Source organism: Myotis myotis, unplaced genomic scaffold (genome assembly GCF_014108235.1).
Source record: "Myotis myotis isolate mMyoMyo1 unplaced genomic scaffold, mMyoMyo1.p scaffold_m19_p_15, whole genome shotgun sequence".
In the NCBI taxonomy this organism is placed as follows: domain Eukaryota; kingdom Metazoa; phylum Chordata; class Mammalia; order Chiroptera; family Vespertilionidae; genus Myotis; species Myotis myotis.
Window position 1 is genome coordinate 22372420 of NW_023416319.1, and position 6000 is coordinate 22378419.

Genomic DNA, 6000 nt, shown 5'->3' on the forward strand with positions numbered 1-6000 from the left:
CACTGTCCAAATGTAAGTTATTATTGGCCCAGCTTGATGAGAACTGAATGGACTTGGTTATTTCCAAAATTCAGATGTAACCACTGAGAGCATAAATATTCCATCATTGAAAAAGTATTCAAAAGAACATGGAAGAGGCCCTGATACCTCGGGTCAGTTCATTGAACCCAAGTGAGAACTCAGCTGGGACCCAGAGAAATGTAGTTTGTATTACAGTCCTCCTTACTCTCTGGCTTTTTAGCATTCTCATGTCTTCCTAATCCTCTGCTACCTAGCACCCACTCCATTGGATGAAAGTAGGAACTGCTGACTAAATTAAGGGCATTTGTGAAAATGAAATCTGAAAGAATTCTGGCTGAGCTTTTGACAAGACCATTCTCCTTTCTCTCACACCTACCTAGCAGCCTGGGCCAGCCCGCAATCCTTGTTTTAAATGGCTGACTCTAGGGCTGTTGCTATCCTTGCCATTTTCAGATAGCCTTGACCCAAGGGGCAGAACTACAAATTCCACGGTCCAGCACGGGGCATGAGTAGGCTGTTCTGTACAGTCTGAGACTACAAGTGAGAAATTAAACCCTAGCCCAGCCAAGACACAGTCACTCCCACTGCTAAGCAGATCCCAACCATCCTACCCCCAACCCACTCAGTCACATGAATGAAATATTTAGCCAGGTTACCCCAAGTTTCTTGCTGTAAAACTAATCCTTTGTGGTCTGCTGGAGCAATTATTGAAGTCTGTCATCTGCAATACTACTTTAAAATTTTAAAGTATTCTCTCTTTTCATTTTGCATGTTAATCAAAACAATAAATAAACAGCAATCACTTAGGTATTCCAATAATCCTTTACCACATCAATGCTACAAAATAGAATGACAGACATTTTATGACATTTTGTACCACCTTTTTTTTCCTTTTAGTTTTAAAAGTGTGCTTTGTTTATAAGAAAATAAGTAGAGAGATTGCTTAACATTCTGAGGGGAAAGGAAAACCTCACTTGTGGCTGAAAAGTTTTCATTTATGGTGACAGGTTATCCTGCATCATAACCTTATTAACCAAGGTTTTACTGTGGGCACCCTCTCAGGATTCCACTGTCTGTCAGTGCAGGGTTTTATAGTGAGTACAAGGAGAGTGTATAAAGTGCCTTAAAAAAGGCAAACACAAATATAATAAATATTTGAAATAGTTTACAAGATACAACTCTGTTCCAGTGACAGATCAAACATAATGAATACTCTGACCCAAGATATTATGTTTAGTTACACACAGACACACACACACACCACCCAGACCAGGGATCGAACCTGAAACCTGGGTATGTGCCCTGATCAGGAATTGAGCTTGCCACCTTCTGGTGTATGGGATGATGCTCCAACCAACTGAGCCACCAGAACAGGTTCCCCCCTCAGCTTTTTTCAGGAATTCTTTGAAGTGAAGGAATCCTAACTTGGTTCTTCTATTAGTATTCTGTAGCCATCAACTTAGAAGCTGAATATTTGGCCTTTGAAAGTAAAATAGATATTGAAGCAGTAGATCAAATGTTCAAATGTTCTCATCTAGCAGTAATCAGAACCTTAGGCCCATTTTGTAAAGCATTCAACTATACACTGAGTGGCCAGATTATTATGACCACCTGATGTTTATAGGCAAATTAGCTGTAATTGCGTGCTGAAGTTGCTAGAGGGCCAGACCATTATAAATAGGGAAGCAGGTTGTTTACCACGACAGTAGAAGTGATTTTTTTCTGAAGATATGGGCAAACAACGCAATTTAACACATATATATTTATCCCACGTTCAAAGGCTGTTAAATCGCATTGTTTACCCATATCTTCAGAAAAAAATTACTTCTACTGTTGTGGTAAACAACCTGCTTCCCTATTTATAATGCTCTGGCCCTCTAGCAACTTCAGCGCACAATTATAGCTAATTTGCCTACAAACATCAGGTGGTCATAGTAATCTGGCCACTCAGTGTATAATTCCTTATTTACTATTGCTGCCTGTAAGCATTTGCAAAACATACGCAATTGTTTATAGTCACTTAGTCCCATCTATTATGAGTTCCTCAAACTCAGAACCTTTGAGGTCTTAGTATTGTTAAAATTGGGAAATATTTAAGCAATGATAAGATTAAACAGTCTTTATTTTTTTTCTCCTAATGGAGACTTAAGAGTCCTTCCCAATGAGTATTTTAAAAATACATATATTTAATTTTAAAAGTAATTCAGGTTCGCTTTTGAAAAGTATAAAATGGAGAGTTAAAAATGAAGAAAAAGGATTTTGCGAACAGCGAGCAGCGGCGGCGACGCAGAGAGGCTCAACGGAGGTTTTCCTGGTTTCGGACCCCAGCGGCCGGATGGTGAAATCCTCCCTGCAGCGGATCCTCAACAGCCACTGTTTCGCCAGAGAGAAGGAAGGGAATAAACCCAGCGTCACCGTTCACCCCAGTCGCACCATGCCGCTCATCAGTCTGCACAGCCGTGGAGGCCGCAGCGGCGAGAGTTCCAGGGTCTCCCTTAACTGCTGTAGTAACCTGGGTCCAGGGTGCTCCTGATGGTCCTCACCCACCCCTGAACATCCCAGGTGGGCGAGGGAATAGTCAGAGGATCACAATCTTTCCGCTAATTTATTTTACTCCGATAATAGGCTGAATGTAACAGAGGAACTAACGTCTAATAACAAGACGAGAATTCTCAATGTCCAGACCAGGCTCACAGATGCCAAACACATCAACTGGAGAGCAGTGCTGAGCAGTAGCTGCCTCTACATCGAGATCCCAGGCGGTGCTCTGACAGAGGGGAGCAAAGACAGCTTTGCAGTTCTCGAGTTTGCTGAGGAGCAGCTGCATGCTGACCATGTCTTCATTTGCTTCCACAAGAACCGTGATGACAGAGCCGCTCTGCTCCGAAACTTCAGCTTTATGGGCTTTGAGATTGTGAGACCCGGGCATCCCCTTGTCCCCAAGAGACCCGACGCTTGCTTCATGGCCTACATATTTGAGAGAGAGTCTTCGGACTAGGACGAGTAGCAGCTGCACCACCTGCACCCTCACCTCTGCCACCACTGTCAGATCATCGCAGATAGTAGCCCCTTCATGTGTCTCGCTTTGTGCTGGTGGTGTGACCAACTGCTGCACTGGGGTGCAAATGCCAGGCCTGCTCCCCTCTTCTGGGTTTTGTCTGCATGTTGTAATTGTGCAAATAAATGCTCACTCCAAAAAAAGAAGAAAAAGTCAACTATAGTCCCACCACCGAAAGAACAACTTGACATTTTGTTATATACACTTTGAGAAATATTATATTTCAAATGAAAACATATTTATTAAGTGCTAAATATAAACCCAGAACTGTTTTTGGGTGCTGAGGGAAAAAAGAGATGAATGAGGCATGGTCCTTGTCCCCAAGGACTCAAATATAAAGCATTTGAGTAATTGATCAGGAGCTAGTTTGTTGGTAGAAGGGTTAGTTGACATTTGATAGTTTTTCATGTTTTGAATATTTATGGTTTTAAGCCTAATTGAAAACAGTTCTATCCTAGCTATGTCAAAGTATACTACAACCTCGTTGAATCTACTACAGCTTCATTTTAAATTATTGCCTTTTGTGTCTTGTTCATTTGTTCTTAGTTATAATAAACTAGAGGCCCAGTGCACAAATTTTTGTGCACTTGGAGGGGGAGGGGGGGGGTCCCTCAGCCCGGCCTGTGCCCTCTCGCAGTCTGGGACCCCTCGGGAGATAACGGCCTGCTGGCTTAGGCCTGCTCCCGGGTGGCAGAGGGCAGGCCTAATCCCTAGGTGCAGCACCTGGTCGGGCTCAGAGCAGGGCCGATTGGGGAATTGGGGCGCCGCCCCCTGTCATGCACAGAGCAGGGTGGATTGGGAGGTTGCGATGCCACCCTCAGTCATGCTCAGGGTAGGGCCAATTGGGGGGTTGGGGCACCGCCCCCTGTCACACTCAAGGCAGGGTCGATGGGGAGGTTGTGGCGCCACCCCCTGTCACGCACAGAGCAGGGCCGATCAGGGGGTTGGGGAGCTCCCCCCTGTCATGCACAGAGCAGGGTGGATCAGGGGGTTGGGGCGCCGCCCTCTATCACCCACAGAGCAGGGCCGATCAGGGGGTTGGGGCGCCGCCACTGTCACACTCAGGGCAGGGCCAATGGGGAGGTTATGGCTCTACCCCGTCACACACAGAGCAGGGCCCGTGGGGTGGGGGAGGTTGGGGCACCACCCTCTATCACCCACAGAGCAGGGCCAATCAGGGGGTTGGGGCGCCGCCACTCTCACACTCAGGGCAGAGCCAATGGGGAGGTTATGGCTCTACCCCGTCACACACAGAGCAGGGCCCATGGGGTGGGGGGGTTGGGGCGCCGCACCCTGTCACACACAGAGCCGCAGGGTGATCAGGAGGTTGGGGAGCTCCCCCCTATCAGGCACATAGCAGGGCCGATCAGGGGGTTGGGGCGCCTTCCCCTGTCAGGAACAGAGCAGGGCCGATAGGGAGGTTGTGGCCCCGCCCCCTATCACACACAGAGCCACAGGGCGATCAGGGGGTTTGGGCACTGCCCCCTGTCATGCTGATCCCGGTGCCAGGAGACCTCGCGGCTCTGCTGATCCCAGTGCTGGGAGGCATATTACCCTTTTACTATATAGAATAGAGGCCTGGTGCATGGGTAGGGGCTGGCTGGTTTGCCCTGAAGGGTATCCTGGATCAGGGTGGGGGTCCCCACTGGGGTGCCTGGCCAACCTGGATGAGGGGATGATGGCTGTTTGCAGCTGGTCACACACCGTTCAGGGTGGGGGTCCCTACTGGGGTGCCTGGCCAGTCTGGGTGAGGGGCTGAGGGCTGTTTTCAGGCTGGGACTGAAGCTCCCAACTTCTCCTTTTTTTCTTTTTTTTCTTTTTTTTTATTCTGAGCCAGCTTTAGCTCTGAGGCTCCAGCTCTTAGGCCTCCGCTCCTGAAAGCAGGTATCTGGTTTGTTTAGGTTCTACAATCGAAACTCTGTATCAACTCCAGGTCTGAGATCCCGGCTAGCTGAAAGCTGGTTTTTGGGGTTTTGTTTAGCTTCTATTTTTGTAACTATGTTTCAAACTGCCAGCTCAGAGGCCTGCAGTGGCAAGTGGGGAACGTTGGAGTCCTCCATCACTGAAGCAAGCAAGCCTCATGTTAGTTTCAAGCTGCCTGGCTGCCAGCCGCCATCTTGGCTGGCAGTTAATTTGCATATCGCCCTGATTAGCCAATGGGAAGGGTAGCGGTTGTATGCCAATTACCATGTTTCTCTTTTATTAGATACGATGGGTTTCATGGTATCCAGACATGTTTATCAGTTTGAGTTGTTACACTGATTCCTCTAGGGCAGTGGTCAGCAAAGTCATTAATCAACAGAGCCAAATATCAACAGTACGATGATTGAAATTTCTTTTGACAGCCAAATTTTTTAAACTTAAACTATATAGGTAGGTACATTGTTATTAACTTAATTAGGGTACTCCTAAGGCTTAGGAGGAGCCACACTCAAGGGGCCAAAGAGCCGCATGTGGCTCGCGAGCCGCAGTTTGCGGACCACGGCTCTAGGAAACATCCATTTCTCATTGTGCTTTGGGTGTTAGTTCCTTGAGATATGCATAGGTGGTATGTAGAGAAATAGATTTCATGGCCAAAAATATTTGGGAAATTCTGGATTAAACAATCATGCAAAATAAAAAAAAATCAATTTTTGATAGGTAGTCAACCTAAAATGGAAACTAAAACAATATTCTAAAAGAAAACAAAGGAAAATACTTTTATGATCTTGGGGTAGGCAAATATTTCTTAGCATGACATAAAAAAATTTGACAAATTTGACTTCAACAAAACTAAAAACATTAACTAAAGTGAAACGGCAATTCACAGGCTGGAAGAAAATATTTGCAATTCAATCTGATAAAGTACTCATATCAAAAATATATAAAGAACTCCTACAAATCAATAATAAAAAGATAATTTAAAAAGACAAAACTAAAAA

The 6000-nt window shown here is 45.8% G+C and overlaps 1 pseudogene; it reads left to right on the plus strand.

The window, feature by feature from the left end:
* The first annotated feature begins 2295 nt into the window (after positions 1–2295).
* LOC118669943 lies at positions 2296–3116 on the plus strand (annotated as a pseudogene).
* Positions 3117–6000: the final 2884 nt, after the last annotated feature.